The sequence below is a fragment of the Macaca nemestrina genome, chromosome 1 (genome assembly GCF_043159975.1).
Source record: "Macaca nemestrina isolate mMacNem1 chromosome 1, mMacNem.hap1, whole genome shotgun sequence".
NCBI lineage: Eukaryota > Metazoa > Chordata > Mammalia > Primates > Cercopithecidae > Macaca > Macaca nemestrina.
In genome coordinates, this window is record NC_092125.1 from 117,885,809 (window position 1) to 117,908,776 (window position 22,968).

General features: G+C 38.9%; 1 long non-coding RNA gene across 1 annotated transcript; it reads left to right on the forward strand.

Annotated features, from left to right (window-relative positions):
* The first annotated feature begins 26 nt into the window (after positions 1 to 26).
* Positions 27 to 21,364, forward strand: LOC139357225 (uncharacterized). Its single transcript, XR_011610149.1, has 3 exons — positions 27 to 138; positions 3,086 to 3,228; positions 19,290 to 21,364. It is a non-coding gene; the product is annotated as an uncharacterized lncRNA (long non-coding RNA).
* The last annotated feature ends 1,604 nt before the right edge of the window (positions 21,365 to 22,968 follow it).

Below are 22,968 nucleotides of genomic sequence, written 5' to 3' on the forward strand. Positions count from 1 at the left end.
TCATAAAGAGGGCACAGGGCCTGCAGTGAGCCACTGGGGTCCCCCATGCTGAGGTGGAAGCAGGGGCCAGCAGGGCTGGAGCAACCTGTAAACAGAAGACTATGAATTGGCCAGCTCCGAGTGGGCACTAAATTCTGGGTGGGTAAATTAAGCCTTCATATGTCACAGGACTGGCTCTGCCTGGCAGTACAAACCCTCATCCTGAAGTTGTTGGGAACACTAAAATCTCCCTGGAGCTTCTGTCTGAATGATGAGAGCTTCCCCTGGAGACTTTAAAAATAGTTCGTTAGGCTGGAAGGTGCATCTCGCTGTGGCAGCAAGTAGAATAATGAGGAATAGGCAGAAATCCAGGAACCAAATCAAAGCCGAGGGGAGCTGAGTCTCAGAGATGTGTACTCACCTGTGTGCTCCATTAAATCATAAATCCAGAGAGCAGATTGCATCTGGATTGCTGCCTCTAGGGAATTTGGGGCACGTACATGAAGCTCAATACATATTTGTTGAATGACTGAATGAAGACTCCTCAAAGAAACTTAGTGTCAGATGACAGATCTCTTCCTTTCATTTTACCCAACTTCTTGACATTCCCTGAGGTCAAAGAGGCTCTTCCAGGGCAACATACATTGTAGAAAGGTAAGGTGAGGAATTCCAAGTGAGGAATTTCTTTTCCTTCTGGCATGTGATTAGGTCAGGACCAATCACCATTCACAGGACTGCACATGCAGTAAGACTGCACTTTTGACAGGATATTGGTGAAAGCAAGGGGAAGTTGAGGAGGATCTGCTTTATCAGGATGAAGCATGTATACAACACAAATGACTCAGTTGTATATATGTGTCAGTCATTGTATACAACACAGATGACTCAGTTGTATACATGTGTCAATCGTTATGAATGCATAATACCATTAGCACAATGGTCTTCACTAATAGATTATGGACACATGTCTTTGTAGTAAAACAGGCATGGGAACAAGATACCAAATTTAGAAAAATTATTATCTTTGGGGAGGAGAGGAATTGGAAGATGCACTCAGAAGTTTTCGATTGAACCTGAAATATTTTATCTTTTGTGTGAGCTACTAGGTACACAGGAGTTTGTTATATTATTATTTATACTTTTGGTTTACCGATAATATATCACAATAAAAAAGTTTAATACTATGTTTAATGTCTATGAATAACCCAAAACAACAGATAACCCTGAGCATATCTGCTTGGATCTGGAACATGCCATTTGATTTCAAAGGGAAGAGGAAGGGAAAGTAAAAGATTCGACTTGCTTTTTCTTTTTTTTTTTTTTTTTTCGAGACTGAGTCTTGCTCTGTCACCCAGGCTGGAGTGCAGTGGTGCAATCTTGGCTGTGATTCTCCTGCCTCAGCCTCCTGAATAGCTGTGATTACAAGCTCATTTTTATATTTTTGGTAGAGACAGGGTTCCTCCATGTTGGCCAGGCTGGTCTCAAATTCCTGACCTGAGGTGATCCACCCACCTCGGTCTTCCAATGTGCTGGGATTACGGGCATGAGCCACCGTGCCTAGCCGACTTTCTGATTATTATATTTATTGTTATCAACACATATTGAGTGCTCGCTGTGTGCCAGGCATATAGTACATAGTCACTAAGGATGTTCCATGCATTATTATCATTGTAAGTGAGGATGCTAAAGCTCAGAGAAGTTAAGGAACTTGCCAACCTTACATGACCAGTAAGTACAGAACTTGGAATTCACATCCAGATCCATTTGCCTGAGTGGTCAGCAGTAAGAAGCTCTAAGCATGGGTAAAACTCCTGGGCAACTCAGCACCAATCCTAATTCACTGCTTGACGCTGAGCAAGTCCCCGTCCACCCCCACCCTGTATCTGGGCTTTCTCTCAAGGCTGGATTATGGAGACAGTAATAATCAGCTACCACCTGAAAGGACTTTCTAGTTGAAAATGTGCAAATCTCTCTGTAGGCCTTGGACCAGACGAGTCACATACAGTTGTGTACAGTGAGACAAAGTAAAGGTCCCATGCATTGTCCCTCCCTTGGTGCCACCCCCTGCTACTTCCTCTCATGGTCACCTCTTTACTCAGTTTCACCCTCCCTGTTGACACTTCCACTGTCAACTCTGCGAAAGTGGGGTAAGTTCAAAAATGGCTTCTTAATTAGGCCATTAGATTCCTGATCTAAAATACATTTTTTTCTTTTACTGTTTGTCTTTTATTTATGCTTAATTTAACAAGTAACACGTGAATACATTTTTATGACAATAAAACTAAATTTTCCACTAAACACTATGCCAGGCTAACCTCTCCAGAGGTAACACTGTTTTCTGTTTGGTGCATATTCTAGTCTTTCTCCAGTCACTCACACATCCATGTATGTGTCTATAAAATATAGTGTGGAGAAATTTATAAAAGTTGTATTATACTATATCATGCTAGAACTTGGTTTGCCTTTTTTTAACTGTTTTTTTATCAAAGTTATACAAGCAAATAGTCAACTAGATCAAAGTTTATGAAGTCAAATGGCCGTCCCCAGCCTCCCTGCCCCCTGCATTTCTTTCTCCCTGCGTCAACCCCTTGCATTTCCTCTTGCTGGTTCTTTGGGTTCTTTAGGTATTTACTTCCTACCTCTTAAAATATTTGCTACGTTTTTCTCCAGTTTTAGGAATTATCAACTAAGTTTTCACAGTAAAAGGTAAAGTTTGGCTCTTCCCTTCCCCCCACCCCCTGCCAACTCTGCCACATACATTCTTCCCATCCCTTCAACCTCTCAATATACGTAGATCACAACTTTGATTAGAACAATATTTCATATGATGACTATTATGCAACTCACAGCTGAGCTTTACAGTAAGCTCTAATTAATTCCTTCCCTGCAGAACTTTTTGCTTTCTCTAGATTTAATAATTATTTTTCTCCCATTTTCTTCTTTTCCTAACTGTGATTAATTCAACAAACTCAGTACCAATTGTTTGCATTTTCTCTCAACATATTCCGATACTCCACGTAATCTGTTAACTATATCTTCTAGAAGACGCCTGTCCTGGAGTTTTCTCACCTGCTACTATCTGATTTTTTTTTTTTTCTTCCTCCAGGTGCACAGCTCTCATCACAGGATCTCCCTTAACCATCATCCTGAGAATCCTCACTTCTCTCCTGTATTGGGTCTCTTACTTCCTGGATCCTTTGTCTTCCTCTTGCTTGATTTTCTGTCTCACTTAATGGAACACATTCTGTGGTAGGTTCCTGAGAAAAAGTACATGGAAGGCAAGTTGAGACCTTCAATGTCTGAAAAGGGGTTTACTCTGCACTGACCCTTGATTGATAGTTTGGCTGGGTATAGACTTCCAGGTATAAGTTGATTACATTGAAAATGTTTAAAGCATTACTCCATTTTTTCTCATTTCCAGTGTTGCTATTGAGAAATCCAAAGCCTTTTTGCTTCGTGATCTTTTATGTATGAACAGTTTGGTTTTTTCTGAAAATGTATAGGATCTTCCTTTTATAACCCATATTGGCATGCAAAACATCAAGTATTGCATGTGCCCCTCTGGGTTTTCCAGCCTCTCCCATAGTTAGGTTGGAGCCATGTTCTTGCAAGTGGCCTGGGAGCAGAAGTGACAGATGTCAACTCCAAGCTAAGGAAGCTAAAAGCCGGTGTGCCTCCTTCAACCCTGTTTTCTCCTGCCACAGGTACTTCAAGGGACACATGATTCAAGTGATATGTTTACAAGGTGAAGTGGAACCACCTGAAACATATTAGACCAAGCCCATCCAACTCACAGCCCATGGGCCGCATGCAGCCCATGACAGCTTTGAATGCAGCCCAACACAAATTTGTAAACTTTTTCAAAACAGTATGAGACTTTTTGCAATTTTTTTTTTTTTTTAGCTCATCAGCTATCATTAGTGCTACTGGATTTTATGTGTGGCCCAAGACCATCATTCTTCTTCTTCCAATGTGGCCCAGGAAAGCCAAAAGATTGGACACTCCTGCACTAGATTTTGTATAAATGAAAAACAAACGGTTTTGTTAAGCCGCTGAGATTTTTGAGAATTGTCTGCTTCAGGAGCTGGCATTAATAATCCTGACAAATACACCAATATTCTGGGACTTCACATGCATGTGCTTGGATGTGGATCTATTTTTAACCATTGTGCTAGATACTCAGTGGGCCCTGAAGACTCATAGCCTTTAGTTCTGGAAAATTTTATTTCATTGATATTTTCCTCCCCTTTGTTTTCTCTGGTTTCTTTTTTGAGCTCCTATTATTCAGTTACCAGACCTCCTGGATTATTCCTCTAATTTTATATCTTTTCCTGCTAATTTTCATTTCTTTTTGCTATAGTTTCTGAAATATGTCTTCCATTTTATCTTTCAATCCTTCTACCAAATTTTAACTTGTTATGTTAATAACTTTCAAGAGCTCTTTTTCTTACCATACAAGTCCAAAGATCTTTTTCCACATTTGATATATTATTCCCATGCATGATTTTTTTTGCCTTTACTGTAGATACGTGCCTATAACCCATTATTGTTTTGCACATTTTAAAACCTTATATGAATAATCTACTAATGTATCATTCTCTGGTTCACTTTATTTATTTATTCACATTGATAAATGTAGTTCCAGTTGATCCATTTCACTGCTATATAGATTATCATGATTATACCACAGTGTATTTGTGCATCCGTATGTGGCTGGCCATTTATGATATTTCCATATTGTTGCTGTGGCCCACATTTCAGAAACAGAAAATCGGAGTCTCAGAGAGGTACTCACCTGTGTGTGCCATTAAACCACAAACCCAGAGAACAGATTGTCTCTGGATTGCTGCTTCTAGGGAATCTGGGACCCACGGATGAAGCTTGATACGTATTTGTTGAATGACTAAATGAAGTTTGCTCAAAGATCCTTAGGGTCAGATCCAGTCCCAGAACACAGGTCTCCTCATTTTCATTCTACCCAACTGCCTGACATTTCTGAAGCCAAGATGGCTCATCCAGGGTAACATACATTATAGAAAAGTTGTAAGGTGGGAAATTTGGAATGTGAACTGTTAAAAATTTCATCTATTACATGGATTGTCTGTCTTCCTTTAGTTCTGTCAGTTTTCATTTCATAAATATAAAAGCTGGCCAGGCATAGTGGCTCATGCCTGTAATCTCAGCACTTTGGGAGGCCGAGGCGGGCAGATCACGAGGTCATGAGATTGAGACCATTCTGGCTAACACGGTGAAACCCCGTCTCTACTAAAAATACAAAAAATTAGCCGGTCGTGGTGACGGACACCTGTAGTCCCAGCTACTCAGGAGGCTGAGGCAGGAGAAAGGGGTGAACCTGGGAGGCGCAGCTTGCAGTGAGCTGAGATCTCACCACTGCACTCCAGCCTGAGCAACAGAGTGAGACTCCATCTCAAAAATAATAATAATAATAATAATAAATGTAAAGGCTTTACTATTAAGTGAATACTCATTTATGATTGTTATGTCTTCCTAATGAATTCATTATGATGCCCTCATTTTATTATTATGAAATGCCTCTCTTTTCTTTGATCACATGCTCTCCCTTAGAGTCTATTTGTGTATCTTCCTTTGTGAAGTGCCTGTTAAAATCTTTATTGGATCATTTGTCTTTTTATTACAGAACTGTAAGAATTCTTTATATATTTCAGATAGACGTTTTTTGTCAGATACATGTGAGACAAATATTTCCTTCCAGTTTGTGGCTTGCCTTTTTCATTTTCTTAACAATGACAAAGAGCAAAAGCTTTTAATGTTCATGAAAACTAAACAATGTTTAACAACTTACATGGTTCACAGTTATTTTAATTTTATCTGTAAAATTTTTTGCTTATCTTGAGTTTGCAAAGATTTTCCTCAATGTTCTCTTGTAGAAGTTTTATGGTTTTAGCTGTTACTTTTAGATCTAAGATTAATTTCAAGATAATACTTATATAAGGAATAAGTTTAATGCTGAGGTTTATTTTTTCAAAATGGATAGCCAATTGTTCCAACACCATTATTGAAAAGACTATCCTATTCTCATTGAATTATCTTGATGCCTTTGGTAAAAATCAATCAACCATGAATGTGTGGGTCTGTTTCTGAATTTTCTGTTTTGTCTCATTAGCATATTTATCTATCCTTACATGAATATCACACTGTCTTGTTTACTATAGCTTCACAGTTTACTATAGCTTCACAGTATTAAAATCAAGTAGTTTAATCCTCTGAATTTCTTTCTCTTTTAAAAATTATGGCCGGGTGTGGTGACTCATGCCTGTAATCCCAGCACTTTGGGAGGCCAAGGCGGGCGGATCACGAGGTCAGGCAAGACCATCCTGGCTAACACGGTGAAACCCCGTCTCTACTAAAAATACAAAAAAATTAGCCGGGCTTGGTGGCGGGTGCCTGTAGTCCCAGCTATATGGGAGGCTGAAGCAGGAGAATGGTGTGAACCCGGGAGGCGGAGCAACACTCCAGCCTGGGGTATCGTCAGTCCTTTGCTGTTCTATAAAATATTAGAACTAGATTGTATAGTTTGCAATGGAAAACATTCTGGGATTGCTGGTAGGATTGCATTGCATCTATGGACCATTTGGGGAGAACTGCCATTTTAACAATATTGAGTCGTCTCATCTGGGAACATTGGTTTATACCTCGTTTTACTTAGGTCTTCTTTAATTTCCCTCAGCAATGTTTTGTAGTTTGCATTGTACAGTCTGGCCTATAATTGTTAAATTTATCTTGAAGAATTCCAAATTTGATGTTACTGTAAATGGTAATGTTTTTCAACTTCATTTTCTAATCTCATTACTAGTATATGGAATTGCTATTAATTTTTTGATATTGTCTTTTTAACCTGTGATCTTACTACCCTCACGTTACTTTTGGCAACTTTTTTGTAGATTCCTTAGGATTTTATGGAATTTAATGGAAAATAGCACTATGCTTTATTTTTATAAGAAAATAAATAATATATACAGGATTGTATCATTTGAAGCCTATAGTAAAATATTGAAAAGAGGTAGTGAGTATTAATATTTTTGCCTTGATTATGATATTGGGGGTAGGTGTGGCAGGCAAACTCTGTCTTTCTTTCATTGAGCACTATGTTAGCTACAAGTTTTGTTTTTTTTTTATTGCATTTTGCTTTATTGTGCTTCACAGATACTGAATTTCTTTTTTTTTTAATTTATTTATTATTATTATTATTATACTTTAAGTTGTAGGGTACATGTTCATAACGTGCAGGTTTGTTACATATGTATACTTGTGCCATGTTGGTGTGCTGCACCCATCAATTCATCATTTACCTCAGGTATAACTCCCAATGCAATCCCTCCCCCCTCCCCCCTCCCCATGATAGGACCCGGTGTGTGATGTTCCCCTTCCTGAGTCCAAGTGATCTCATTGTTCAGTTCCCACCTATGAGTAAGAACATGCGGTGTTTGGTTTTCTGTTCTTGTGATAGTTTGCTAAGAATGATGGTTTCCAGCTGCATCCATGTCCCTACAAAGGACACAAACTCATCCTTTTTTATGGCTGCATAGTATTCCATGGTGTATATGTGCCACATTTTCTTAATCCAATCTGTCACTGATGGACATTTGGGTTGATTCCAAGTCTTTGCTATTGTGAATAGTGCCGCAATAAACATACGTGTGCATGTGTCTTTATAGCAGCATAATTTATAATCCTTTGGGTATATACCCAGTAATGGGATGGCTGGGTCATATGGTACATCAAGTTCTAGATCCTTGAGGAATCGCCATACTGTTTTCCATAATGGTTGAACTAGTTTACAATCCCACCAACAGTGTAAAAGTGTTCCTATTTCTCCACATCCTCTCCAGCACCTGTTGTTTCCTGACTTTTTCATGATCGCCATTCTAACTGGTGTGAGATGGTATCTCATTGTGGTTTTGATTTGCATTTCTCTGATGGCCAGTGATGATGAGCATTTTTTCAGGTGTCTGTTGGCTGTATGAATGTCTTCTTTTGAGAAATGTCTGTTCATATCCTTTGCCCACTTTTTGATGGGGTTGTTTGTTTTTTTCTTGTACATTTGTTTGAGTTCTTTGTAGGTTCTGGATATTAGCCCTTTGTCAGATGAGTAGATTGCAAAAATTTTCTCCCATTCTGTAGGTTTCCTGTTCACTCTGATGGTAGTTTCTTTTGCTGTGCAGAAGCTCTTTAGTTTAATGAGATCCCATTTGTCAATTTTGGCTTTTGCTGCCGTTGCTTTTGGTGTTTTAGACATGAAGTCTTTGCCCATGCCTATGTCCTGAATGGTACTACCTAGGTTTTCCTATAGGATTTTTATGGTATTAGGTCTAACATTTAAGTCTCTAATCCATCTTGAATTAATTTTCGTATAAGGAGTAAGGAAAGGATCCAGTTTCAGCTTTCTACTTATGGCTAGCCAATTTTCCCAGCACCATTTATTAAATAGGGAATCCTTTCCCCATTTCTTGTTTCTCTCAGGTTTGTCAAAGATCAGATGGCTGTAGATCTGTGGTATTATTTCTGAGGACTCTGTTCTGTTCCATTGGTCTATATCTCTGTTTTGGTACCAGTACCATGCTGTTTTGGTTACTGTAGCCTTGTAGTATAGTTTGAAGTCAGGTAGCGTGATGCCTCCAGCTTTGTTCTTTTGACTTAGGATTGCCTTGGAGATGCGGGCTCTTTTTTGATTCCATATGAACTTTAAAGCAGTTTTTTCCTATTCTGTGAAGAAACTCATTGGTAGCTTGATGGGGATGGCATTGAATCTATAAATTACCTTGGGCAGTATGGCCATTTTCACGATATTGATTCTTCCTATCCATGAGCATGGTATGTTCTTCCATTTGTTTGTGTCCTCTTTTATTTCACTGAGCAGTGGTTTGTAGTTCTCCTTGAAGAGGTCCTTTACATCCCTTGTAAGTTGGATTCCTAGGTATTTTATTCTCTTTGAAGCAATTGTGAATGGAAGTTCATTCCTGATTTGGCTCTCTGTTTGTCTGTTACTGGTGTATAAGAATGCTTGTGATTTTTGCACATTAATTTTGTATCCTGAGACTTTGCTGAAGTTGCTTATCAGCTTAAGGAGATTTTGGGCTGAGACGATGGGGTTTTCTAAATATACAATCATGTCATCTGCAAACAGGGACAATTTGACTTCTTCTTTTCCTAACTGAATACCCTTGATTTCTTTCTCTTGCCTAATTGCCCTAGCCAGAACTTCCAACACTATGTTGAATAGGAGTGGTGAGAGAGGGCATCCCTGTCTTGTGCCAGTTTTCAAAGAGAATTTTTCCAATTTTTGCCCATTCAGTATGATATTGGCTGTGGGTTTGTCATAAATAGCTCTTATTATTTTGAGGTACGTTCCATCAATACCGAATTTATTGAGCGTTTTTAGCATGAAGGGCTGTTGAATTTTGTCAAAAGCCTTTTCTGCATCTATTGAGATAATCATGTGGTTCTTGTCTTTGGTTCTGTTTATATGCTGGATTATGTTTATTGATTTGCGAATGTTGAACCAGCCTTGCATCCCAGGGATGAAGCCCACTTGATCATGGTGGATAAGCTTTTTGATGTGTTGCTGGATCCGGTTTGCCAGTATTTTATTGAGGATTTTTGCATCGATGTTCATCGGAGATATTGGTCTAAAATTCTCTTTTTTTGTTGTGTCTCTGCCAGGCTTTGGTATCAGGATGATGTTGGCCTCATAAAATGAGTTAGGGAGGATTCCCTCTTTTTCTATTGATTGGAATAGTTTCAGAAGGAATGGTACCAACTCCTCCTTGTACCTCTGGTAGAATTCAGCTGTGAATCCATCTGGTCCTGGACTTTTTTTGGTTGGTAGGCTATTAATTATTGCCTCAATTTCAGAGCCTGCTATTGGTCTATTCAGGGATTCAACTTCTTCCTGGTTTAGTCTTGGAAGAGTGTAAGTGTCCAGGAAATTATCCATTTCTTCTAGATTTTCCAGTTTATTTGCGTAGAGGTGTTTATAGTATTCTCTGATGGTAGTTTGTATTTCTGTGGGGTCAGTGGTGATATCCCCTTTATCATTTTTAATTGCGTCGATTTGATTCTTCTCTCTTTTCTTCTTTATTAGTTTTGCTAGTGGTCTGTCAATTTTGTTGATCTTTTCAAAAAACCAACTCCTGGATTCATTGATTTTTTGGAGAGTTTTTTGTGTCTCTATCTCCTTCAGTTCTGCTCTGATCTTAGTTATTTCTTGCCTTCTGCTAGCTTTCGAATGTGTTTGCTCTTGCTTCTCTAGTTCTTTTAATTGCGATGTTAGAGTGTCAATTTTAGATCTTTCCTGCTTTCTCTTGTGGGCATTTAGTGCTATAAATTTCCCTCTACACACTGCTTTAAATGTGTCCCAGAGATTCTGGTATGTTGTATCTTTGTTCTCATTGGTTTCAAAGAACATCTTTATTTCTGCCTTCATTTCGTTATGTACCCAGTAGTCATTCAGGAGCAGGTTGTTCAGTTTCCATGTAGTTGAGTGGTTTTGATTGAGTTTCTTAGTCCTGAGTTCTAGCTTGATTGCACTGTGGTCTGAGAGACAGTTTGTTATAATTTCTGTTCTTGTACATTTGCTGAGGAGTGCTTTACTTCCAATTACGTGGTCGATTTTGGAGTAAGTACGATGTGGTGCTGAGAAGAATGTATATTCTGTTGATTTGGGGTGGAGAGTTCTATAGATGTCTATTAGATCTGCTTGCTGCAGAGATGAGTTCAATTCCTGGATATCCTTGTTAACTTTCTGTCTCGTTGATCTGTCTAATGTTGACAGTGGAGTGTTGAAGTCTCCCATTATTATTGTATGGGAGTCTAAGTCTCTTTGTAAGTCTCTAAGGACTTGCTTGATGAATCTGGGTGCTCCTGTATTGGGTGCATATATATTTAGGATAGTTAGCTCTTCCTGTTGAATTGATCCCTTTACCATTATGTAATGGCCTTCTTTGTCTCTTTTGATCTTTGATGGTTTAAAGTCTGTTTTATCAGAGACTAGTATTGCAACCCCCGCTTTTTTTTGTTCTCCATTTGCTTGGTAAATCTTCCTCCATCCCTTTATTTTGAGCCTATGTATGTCTCTGCGTGTGAGATGGGTCTCCTGAATACAGCAGACTGATGGGTCTTGACTCTTTAACCAGTTTGCCAGTCTGTGTCTTTTAATTGGAGCATTTAGTCCATTTACATTTAAGGTTAAGATTGTTATGTGTGAACTTGATCCTGCCATTATGATATTAACTGGTTATTTTGCTCGTTAGTTGATGCAGTTTCTTCCTAGCCTCGATGGTCTTTACATTTTGGCATGTTTTTGCAATGGCTGGTACCGGTTGTTCCTTTCCATGTTTAGTGCTTCCTTCAGGGTCTCTTGTAAGGCAGGCCTAGTGGTGACAAAATCTCTAAGCATTTGCTTATCTGTAAAGGATTTTATTTCTCCTTCACTGATGAAACTTAGTTTGGCTGGATATGAAATTCTGGGTTTAAAATTCTTTTCTTTAAGAATGTTGAATATTGGCCCCCACTCTCTTCTGGCTTGGAGAGTTTCTGCCGAGAGATCTGCTGTTAGTCTGATGGGCTTCCCTTTGTGGGTAACCCGACCTTTCTCTCTGGCTGCCCTTAAGATTTTTTCCTTCATTTCAACTTTGGTGAATCTGGCAATTATGTGTCTTGGAGTTGCTCTTCTCGAGGAGTATCTTTGTGGCGTTCTCTGTATTTCCTGGATTTGAATGTTGGCCTGCCCTACTAGGTTGGGGAAGTTCTCCTGGATGATATCCTGAAGAGTGTTTTCCAACTTGGTTCCATTTTCCCCCTCACTTTCAGGCATCCCAATCAGACGTAGATTTGGTCTTTTTACATAATCCCATACTTCTTGCAGGCTTTGTTCATTTCTTTTTCTTATTTTTTCTTTTGGTTTCTCTTTTCGCTTCATTTCATTCATTTGATCCTCAATCGCTGATACTCTTTCTTCCAGTTGATCGAGTCGGTTACTGAAGCTTGTGCATTTGTCACGTATTTCTCGTGTCATGGTTTTCATCTCTTTCATTTCGTTTATGACCTTCTCTGCATTAATTACTCTAGCCATCAATTCTTCCACTTTTTTTTCAAGATTTTTAGTTTCTTTGCGCTGGGTACGTAATTCCTCCTTTAGCTCTGAGAAATTTGATGGACTGAAGCCTTCTTCTCTCATCTCGTCAAAGTCATTCTCCGTCCAGCTTTGATCCGTTGCTGGCGATGAGCTGCGCTCCTTTGCCGGGGGAGATGCGCTCTTATTTTTTGAATTTCCAGCTTTTCTGCCCTGCTTTTTCCCCATCTTTGTGGTTTTATCTGCCTCTGGTCTTTGATGATGGTGATGTACTGATGGGGTTTTGGTGTAGGTGTCCTTCTTGTTTGATAGTTTTCCTTCTAACAGTCAGGACCCTCAGCTGTAGGTCTGTTGGAGATTGCTTGAGGTCCACTCCAGACCCTGTTTGCCTGGGTATCAGCAGCAGAGGCTGCAGAAGATAGAATATTTCTGAACAGCGAGTGTACCTGTCTGATTCTTGCTTTGGAAGCTTCCTCTCAGGGGTGTACTCCACCCTGTGAGGTGTGGGGTGTCAGACTGCCCCTAGTGGGGGATGTCTCCCAGTTAGGCCACTCAGGGGTCAGGGACCCACTTGAGCAGGGAGTCTGTCCCTTCTCAGATCTCAACCTCCGTGTTGGGAGATCCACTGCTCTCTTCAAAGCTGTCAGATAGAGTCGTTTGCGTCTGCAGAGGTTTCGGCTGAGTTTGTTATTGCCCTGTCCCCAGAGGTGGAGTCTACAGAGACAGGCAGGTTTCCTTGAGCTGCTGTGAGCTCCACCCAGTTGGAGCTTCCCAGCAGCTTTGTTTACCTACTTAAGCCTCAGCAATGGCAGGCGCCCCTCCCCCAGCCTCGCTGCTGCCTTGCCGGTAGATCACAGACTGCTGTGCTAGCAATGAGGGAGGCTCCGTGGGTGTGGGACCCTCCCAGCCAGGTGTGGGATATGATCTCCTGGTGTGCCTGTTTGCTTAAAGCGCAGTATTGGGGTGGGAGTTACCCGATTTTCCAGGTGTTGTGTGTCTCAGTTCCCCTGGCTAGGAAAAGGGATTCCCTTCCCCCTTGCGCTTCCCAGGTGAGGCAATGCCTCGCCCTGCTTCAGCTCTCGCTGGTCGGGCTGCAGCAGCTGACCAGCACTGATCGTCCGGCACTCCCCAGTGAGATGAACCCAGTACCTCAGTTGAAAATGCAGAAATCACCGGTCTTCTGTGTCGCTCGCGCTGGGAGTTGGAGACTGGAGCTGTTCCTATTTGGCCATCTTGCTCCCACAGATACTGAATTTCTTACAAATTAAAGATTTGTGGCAATCCTTCACTGAGCAAGTGTATCCTTCCAACAGTATGTGCTCACTGTCAAGTTTTTTGTAACTAACATTTATTAGATTGTTTGGTTTTGCAAGAAACTGCCATAATCCTTTCCAGAATGATGATAGAATTTTACATTCTCACTAGCAATGTATAAGTGATCAATAGCCTACCTTTTCTATCCTTTTGCCTTTAAACTATTTTTTGGGTAGGTTCCTTTTCAACAGCATATAGTCAGGTCTTGCATTCTTAACTAGTCTCACAATCTCTGCCTTTTAATTGGATGGTTTATGCCTTTTACCTTCAATGTAATTATTGATACGGTTGGGTATAAGTCTACCACCTTGATATTTATTTTACATTAGACTATACTTGATATTATTTTACCCATCACTAAGGCACTGGTTTTTATTCTTTTTTCTCTCTGTGCTTCAAACTGAATATTTTCTATTGCATGTTTTCAAGTTCACTCATGTTTCTTCCTGTTGTGTCTTATCTTTTGTTAATCCCATCCAGTAAGTTTTTATTTCAGATGTTGTGAAATGTTTAGACTTTTTCCATTCCCAAAGTACTAATTGGTTCTTTTTGTACTATTTCTCTTATCATTATGTTTGTTTTTTCTTAAAATACTTGAATATATTTGTAAGAGCTATTTTAGCATGTTTGCCTGCTTTTCCCATTATCATTTTTATTTTGAGGTTCATTTCTATTGACTGATTTCTTGTTATTTGTCACATTTTTCTTCTTCTTGTCATGTCTAGAAATATTTAATTGCTCACTGGATATTATGAATTTTATGTTGTTGATTGCCTCAATTTGTTGCCATTTTAAACAATAGAATTATGCTTCATTTCTTCAGGAAAGTAAATAATGTTCAATAATCTTCATCCTTTCAGAAGTTGTTTTTAAGCTTTTTGTTGTTGTGAGTCTACAATAGAACTCATTTTTCTAGAGATATTTTCACCCTACTAATAAAGTATGACACTCCCCAACCCCAACCAGGAGTCTCTATTTTGTGCCATTGGGTGATTATAGAGAACTCTGTCTTCTTGCTGGGTGGAATACAATCGTGTCCCAGTCCTGTGTGAGATCTAGTCATTGCTCAGCTTATAGCTCCACAGACTTTCTTTGCCCAACCTTGTGGAATTTCACTCTACACATGTGCAGCTTGGTACTCAGCAAAGACTCAATTGGACATTTAAGATACAGATTTCTGGATCTCTTTTTCTGTATAGCTTCCTCCTCTACAGAACTCTGCCCCATGAGTTCCAGTTATCTCAACCTCCCTCAACTCTGAGCTCTGTATAATACCTAATGAGACTACTTTTTATTCTGCTTTGGATACTCCTCCTATACTTTCATTTAGAATGTGCCTTCTACTAGAATAACAGAAATACAGGCCTGCTATATAGCTTTCACTTCATATATTTTCATTCTTACAGGAATTATAAGCTCATGCTGCCTGTTGTCCTTTGCTGAAAACATTGTTTCATATATTTGTTAAGCTTTCTAGTTGTTTGTAGTGGGAGGGTAAGTCTAGTTCTGTTATTCCATCATGACTATAACTAAGTTATCTTTTAAAGAAATTGAGAGAAGAAAAATACAGCATGTTTTATATTTTTTTACATATTTACAATTTTGGGTTCTCTTCATTTTTTTATAGGTCTAAATTTCTAGTCTGAAGAAGTTATTTAGCAGTTATAATTATGTCTGCTTGAATTGGTTTCTGTCTGCTTTTGTTTCTCTAAAAACATCTTAATTTTGCTTTCACTTTTGAAGTAAATTTTTGCTGGGTATAGAATTCTAGGTTGACAGGCTTTGTTTTGTTTTGTTTTAATTTCAGCACTTTAAAGATACTATTCAGGTGGTGTAAAAGTAATTGCGGGTTTCAATGTCAAAACCCGCAATTACTTTTGCACCAACCTACTAGTTCTTTATCTTTTATTCTCCACTATTCCTTACATGTCTTATTTTGTTTGCTGATTATTAAAAATATGTATTTGTTTCATTAGTTTATAAATAAATTTGATGAAAATTCAGAGTGAACATATACCCAGGTAAACTGAATTTAAGAATCAAAGAATAAATACAGATAAATCATAGTTATTTTTGAAGTCATCTCTTCTGCTCAAGTGGCAAAATGAATTAGCCTTAAATTACACAGTAAAAATATTTTCTAGTGTGTGAAATCACATGTAGTACAGTGTATATTGTACCCCAATAGGTAGTTTTTTTCAAATCCCTTACCCCCTTCCTGCTCACCTCTGTCTCAGTTTCCAGTGTCCATTATACCACTCTGTCTGCCTTTGCATACCCATAGCTTAGCTCCCACTGATAAGTGAGAACATACAGTATTTGGATTTTCCATTCCTGAGTTACCTTACTTAGAATAATGGCCTCCAATTTCACCTGAGTTGCTGCAAAGGACTTTATTTCATTCTTTTTTTATGGCTGAGTAGTACTCCATGATATATTTATGCCACAATTTCCTTATCCACTTTCCAATTGATGGGCACTTAGGTTGATTTCATACCTTTGCAATTGTGAATTGCACCATAATAAACATATGCATGCAGGTGTCTTTTTGATATAATGATTTATTTTGCTTGAGGTAGATACCCAGTAGTGGGATTGCTGGATCAAATTGTAGATATACTTTTAGTTTTTTGAGAAATTTTCATACTATTTTTCATAGAGGTTGCACTAATTTACATTCCCACCATCAGCATGTAAAGGTTCACTTTTTACCATATCCAGCCAATATCTATTATTTTTTGACTTTTTATCAATGGCCATTCTGGCTGCAATACGGTGGTCTCTCATTGGGGTTTTAATGTATTTCTCTGATGATTCATGGTGTTGAGCATGTTTTTTCATATGGCTTCTGTATATCTTCTTTTAAGAAATGTCTGTTTATGTCATTTACCCAGTTTTTAATGGGATTTTTTGGTGTTTTTTTTTTTTCTTGCTGATTTTTTGATTTCCTTGTAGGTTCAGGATATTATTCCTTTGTTAGATGTATAGTTTGCGAATATTTTCTCCCATTCTGTTGGCTGTTTACTCTGATACTTATTTTTTTTTCTGTGCAGAAGCTTTTTCGTTTAATTAAGTCCTGATTGTCTACTTTTGTTTTTGTTGCATTTGCTTTGGAGGTCTTCATCATAAAATTCTTTGCCTAGGACAATGTCCGGAAAAATTTTTCCTAGGTTTTCTTCTAGAATTTTTATGGTTTCAGGTCTTAGATTTAAGTCTTTAATTCAACTTGAACTAATTTTTATATATGGTAAAAGATAGGGATCTAGTTTCATGTGGCTATCCAAATTTCCCAGCACCATTTATTGAAAAGGGTGTCCTTTCCCTGGTTTGTGTTTTTGTATGCTTTGTTGGAGATCAGTTGGTTGTGTTTGGCTTTATTTCTGGGTTCTCTATACTATTCCATTTGTCTATATATCTACTTTTTTACCAGTACCACGTTGGTTTAGTTACTATAGTCGTATATAATTTGAAGTCAAGTAATGTGATGCCTCCAGATTCATTTTGCTTGCTTAGGACTGGTATGGCTATTCAGCCTCTTTTTTGGTCCCATATGAATTTTAGGACTTTTTTTCTAATTTTGTGAAGAATTATGTTGGTATTTTGAAAGAAATTGCATTAACTCTGTAGATTGTTTTGGGCAGTATAGTCATTTTTATGACACTAATTCTTCCCATACATGAACATGGGATGTATTTCCATTTGTTTGTATTACCTATGATTTTTTTCAGCACTGCTTTGTAGTTCTCCTTGTAGAGCTCTTTCATCTCCTTGGTTAAGTATATTCCTAAGTATTCTATTTTAATTTTACAGCCGTTGTAAAAGAGATTGAGTTCTTGATTTGATTCTCAACTCAGTCATTGTTGGTGTGTAACAGTACTACTGATTTGTGTACACTGATTTTGTAAGCTGAGACTTTACTGAATTCATTTATCAAATCTCGGAGTCTTTTGGAGGAGTCTTTAGGGTTTTCTAGATACAAGGTCATATCATGGGCAAACAGAGATAGTTTGATTTCCTCTTTTCTCATATGGGTACATTGCATTTCTTTCTCTTGCCCTATTGCTCTGGCTAGGACTTTCAGTACTATGTTGAACAGAAGTGGTGAAAGTGGTCATCTTTGTCTAGTTCCAGTTCTTAGGGGAATGCTTTCAACTTTTCCCCACTCAGTATGATGTTGGTTGTGAATTTGTCATATATGTTTTCATTATTTTGAGGCATGTTCCTTCTATGCCTAGTTTGTTGAGGGTTTTTATCATAAAGGGATGCTGGATTTTATCAAGTGCTTTTTCTGCATCTATTGAGATGATCATATGGTTTTTGTTTTTAATCCTGTTTATGTGCTGTATCATATTTATGGACTTGTGTATGTTGAACCTTCTCTGCTCCCTGGGATGAAACCTACTTGATTGTAGTGAATTTTTTTATATTCTCTTGGATTTGATTTGTTAGTATTTTGTTGAGAAGTTTTGCATCTGTGTTCATCAGGGATATCGGTCTGTAGTTTTTTGTTTTGTTGTTGCTGTTGCTGTTGTTATTGTTATGTCCTTTCCTGGCTTTGGTATCCAGGTCATACTGGCTTTGTAAAAAGAATTAGGGAGGATTCCCTCCTTCTCAATCTTTTGGAATAGTTTCACTAAGATTGGTACCAATTATTTTTAAAATATCTGGTAGAATTCAGCTGTAAATCTGTCTGGTCCTAGGTTTTTTGTTGTTCTTGGCAGACTTTTCATTACTGATCCAATCTCACTACTTGTTATTGATTTCTTCATGATTTCTATTTTTTCCTGATTCAAAGTAGGGGGATTGTATGTTTACAAGAATTTATCAATTTCCTCTGGATTTTCTAGTTTGTCAGTCATCACACATATTGTTTGTGGTCATTTTTTCAGGTGTGTACTTTTAAAATATTGTTTAATTTGATTAATGTAGTTTAAAAGCAGTATGAAAAAGTGTGCTTCTAGTAATGATAGAGTAGCTTGCATTGTATTAACCTTCCTGCAGATAACAATACTACACTCTAAATAAAATGTTAAAATTTTTAAAAGTATTTATTTCCCAGTGTTATGTGCCAGCATGTTTCTGGGGTTTTTGAGTCAACCAACCTTGAAAACAACTTAATCTTTGCTAATACTCAGAATTACAATGTTGATATTATGTAGATGATGGAAAACTTTGGCTCTTAGGACTTACTTTGTGAAAAAGAATTATTATTATCACAAGAACAGATGAGATAAGAATTATTTCACAAGTCTTTGGACTATTTCCTTTTGTTTCTGTAGGGCCATTGTCTTTATACCTGGAAAAAATGGAAAACTGCTCCCACACTATTGGACTGTTTCCTCGTGCATAAACCCAACTAATCCTAGTATGCCCCCCAGCAAATGACTGCACCAACTAGAATGAGTTCTTGCAAACTACTCTGTCACTTGGACCTGAACTTTTAAAAAACATTCCACATCTCTCACTTTAATCACGCTAAAGTGAACTTATTTAGGTCCTGGCTGAGCATGGTGTTGTACCCAGCAAGTTAAACATATGCAATCTCTATTGTCAAGGCAGACAACATCGTGTCAAAGCAGTACAAACAAGTCAGCATAAGCACTGACTCCTCTAAGTCTGTGGTCTACTGTGCCTACAGCATACCAAACATCTGGTTGAAAGATGAATCTTTCAGTCAGGAAGTTTGCCGCTCTTCCAGATAATTGAATGGACTTTTATGTGAATTGTATAAACCCAGCAATGATAATAGTTATACCAACTTATATTTATATTATGATTTACAACTGTAGAGAATGTATGTTTGTGTATGTGTATGTGTGTGCATAGAAAGCCTTATTTAATTACCGTATCTTTATGGAATATGCTTAATGATCCCATTTTACAGATAAGGAAGTTGAGAGACTTTATCAAGCATGTATTCATCTCATACTCTGTGCCAGAAACGAAGCCTACAAAGGAGAAATAAAATAATCCCTGCCTTAAAGGTGCTCACAGACCAAAGGAGGAGCTTGACATTGAATGAACCTGACTCGCCCAAGGTCACACAACTAGTAACTGTCAGATCTGGGACTCAGTCCAACTTTTCTGGCAACGAGTTCAGCACGCTCTTCACAGCTGCCTCCAATAAAAGCCAAATGCACTTACAGAGCAGTGACTGGAAAGGAGAAGGGACTGGGGAGCCACTGGAGTTGGAAGAGTCTTATTAAGGTCAAGATCCAAAATGAAGCGCAAGTCGTTAAAATTACAATCACAAAGACTATGACCAGACATTGGAATATGCTTCTGATGTAACGTTTGGTTAAAAGAGAGAGAGAGAGAGAAAGATAGCAAAACACAAATGGCATGTCTACCATATTCACTTGATAAACATGTGGACACACACAGGATGAAAATACGGGCAAATTAAAACAGCTGGATTTTTTTCAGGTGGCAGGGTCATGGCCAAACTTCCCCTTTTTTTCTTTCCTTCTTTTTCTAAACTATAAACCATTACTTTATAGTTTCATTTATGTTGCTAAAATATAAACTATAGATAGGAAAAGGGATAACAGAAATGTTAAGGCTTTCATAGACAGACAAGCCTGGATTCACATCCCACTTTTGCCAATGACTTGTTGTATGATCTTGGAAAAGTTCTTTAACTTCCCTCTGTCTCAGTTTCTCTGCAGAGAATAATGTTAACCTTGCAGGATTGTGTTTAGAATTAGAGATTATATGTTAAACACCTAGTACACACAGAGCAACCACTCGGTCTGTAATTAATTTTGTCACCATTACATAGTGTGAACCAAGAAGTGTGCTGGAGAACAGACAGGCATTGCTAGGCCTGCTGTGAGCCACAGGTTTGGCCAGGAGTCTGCAGCAGCATCTTTCAAACAAGCAACAGTAACCTGGAATCATCCTTATCCACAGCAAAAACAGGTATTGAGCCAAGTCCTAAGGATGTAAAAATGCATGAAACACTACCTTGTCTTAAAAGAATTTGTTTTCAATCTCTTTATCTACTCAATAAACACTTAGCACCTCCTCTAAGTCAGAGACTAAAAGAAGAACTAGCTGTATGAAGATAAATAGGCCACAGTCTTTACTGTACTTCAGTGAGGGAGAAGCAATAATCGAAACAGACTAATACAATATAGTGTGGCGATTGTAGCCTTGGGCATATGAGAACACAGATTGATAAACACCTCATCCAATCTGCTGTGGGAAGAGGGGAAGTCCAGGAAGGATTTTTGAAGGGGGTTGGCCCCTGAGCTGAACCTTAGTGTGTAAGTGGGAGTTAGTTAGGAAAAAGGAACAGGGTGGAATGTAGTCAAGATCCTAGGCGAGAGGAAAACACATGCAACAGCATTTTAGAGAACCACAAACAGTGCAGTCTTGCCAGAGCATAGAATTTGAAGCAGGGGATGAGGTTGGAGAGGTGGGTGGGAACCAACTCATATGAGGTTCTGTACACCGTATCCAGAGAGCAACAGAGGATTTGAAGCTGAGGAGAGAGGCATTAAGGTAGCCAGAGTGACATTTCAGATAAAGCCTCTGCAGCCCTGTGGGATTCCAGGTTCCCTCTGGAGGGAAGACTTGCACGGGACAAGCCTGGCTGCAGTTAGGGGTTACCTTGAAGGGTTCAGAAGGAAAATACGTTTGGATTGGGACAGTGATCACAGGGATGGAGACGAGAAGGATGGAAATCAACTGGTAGGACTGACTTTAATTATCCCAAGAGCCCAGTGAGAAGTAGAAAGGAAATACTTAAACGTTGGGAGAGGCTTTGTCACAGACACAGTCTGGGAAAGCTTCATGGAGGAGGTGGGACATGAGTAGCCCTTTAAAGAAGAACGGGACCTAGGTAGAGAAGAGGGGCAGATCTCAGGCAGGGAAACGGAATTGACAAAGCAAAGAAGCAGCATTATTTAGGTGGTGTTTACAGAAGAAGTAGGTCAGTTGGCGGTAAGAGTGTGTGATCTTCAACATGCCTTCTACATTGTGAATTCTCATCCCCATCATAGGGAAAGCATTTGCGGCAGGATAAATTATATTTTCTCCCCTAAATCCCCTCCTTTCCTGAGGCTAGGCATAAAGAGAGACTAAAATAAGCTCAAGGTAAAGGATGATTCAAAAATTCTTCTAGATTATAAATCCAGAAAAGATATGACAGAGTGGCCCCCAGTGGCATGGAAGGGCTGGTGGTCGTATGGTGACTTCAGGCTGCCACCAGACAAGGATAGAGCCCTTTTCCTCTGCTCCTTTCTCATCCTCGCCTCCAGCCCCACTCCTTGTCATCCACGGGCTGTCAGGAGTGACTGGCTGAGAAGTGTGCCAAGAAGAAGGAGCACAATTGGGGAGGGTGGACCCCTGGAGAGGGGGAAAGACTATCAAAAAGCGAGAGATTTCCTTACAACCTGGATATCATAGGGGTTCCCCAAGGGTTAGAGCTGGGGTCAGCCTACTTCTTCTGTAAAGGGCTTCGTGTGAATTCACTCTGCCTCAACTACACAGCTCTACCATTGTGAAGAAAAGCAGTCACACATAACACATAAAGAAATGAGTATCCCTCTTTCAGTAAAACTTTATTTATGGACACTGAGATTTTAATTTCATAAAATGTTCACATTGCGAAATACTATTCTCTTTACATTTTTAAAAACCATTTAAAAATGTAAAAATTATTCTTAGATCATATACAAAAATAGGCAGCAGGCTAGATTTAGTGTGCAGAGTGTGGTTTGCCATCCCTGGCCTAGAAAAAGGATCTCATGACAGATGGGGAGCCAGGATCGGTCAGCTGGCATAGAGGAGCTACTCTCTACACTCCTACACTCCTGTGGAATCTGTATGGGATGGAATACTGGACTGAACTTGAAGAAAAGAACTGCCCTCTATGCTTTTATGAATTTCACAGGTACTTCTCTGACTAACAGTAAGTTGTTTAGTCATGGATTGTGCCACCCTTTCCCCCACAATTAAGGATGTAGTGATGGGGTTTTACATGTTTTTATATTAATTAAATTTTAAAATACTGCTTCCTATATTTCTATAAATTATATCAGGGTATTTAAAGTCCTAAAAAAAAAAAAAAAAAAAAAAAAAAAAAAAAAACTAAATAGTTAAACAAAAGCAGGCCGAGCACGGTGGCTCATGCTTGTAATCCCAACACTTTGGGAGGCCAAGGCTGGCAGATCACTTAAGGTCAGGAGTTGGAGATCAGCCTTGCCGACATGGTGAAACCCCATCTCTACTAAAAATACAAAAACTTTAGTAGACAAATTTTAGTGGCAGGCACCTATAATCCCAGCTACTTGGGAGACTGAGGCAGAAGAATCACTTGAACCTGGGAGGCAGAGGTTGCAGTGAGCCAAGATCTCGCCATTGCACTCCAGCCTGGGTGACAAAGTGAGACTCCATCTCAAAACAAAACAAAACAAAAAATAAACAGAAATACATATCCAGGCTATCATATGCTCTTCTGGCTACTAAAAGTAGTCCAGGTGACACCTGGGCCAGGCCATGAGCAGCTTGACCTCTCAGTTCGCCATAGGCCTCAGTTGTCCATCTGAAAAAATGGA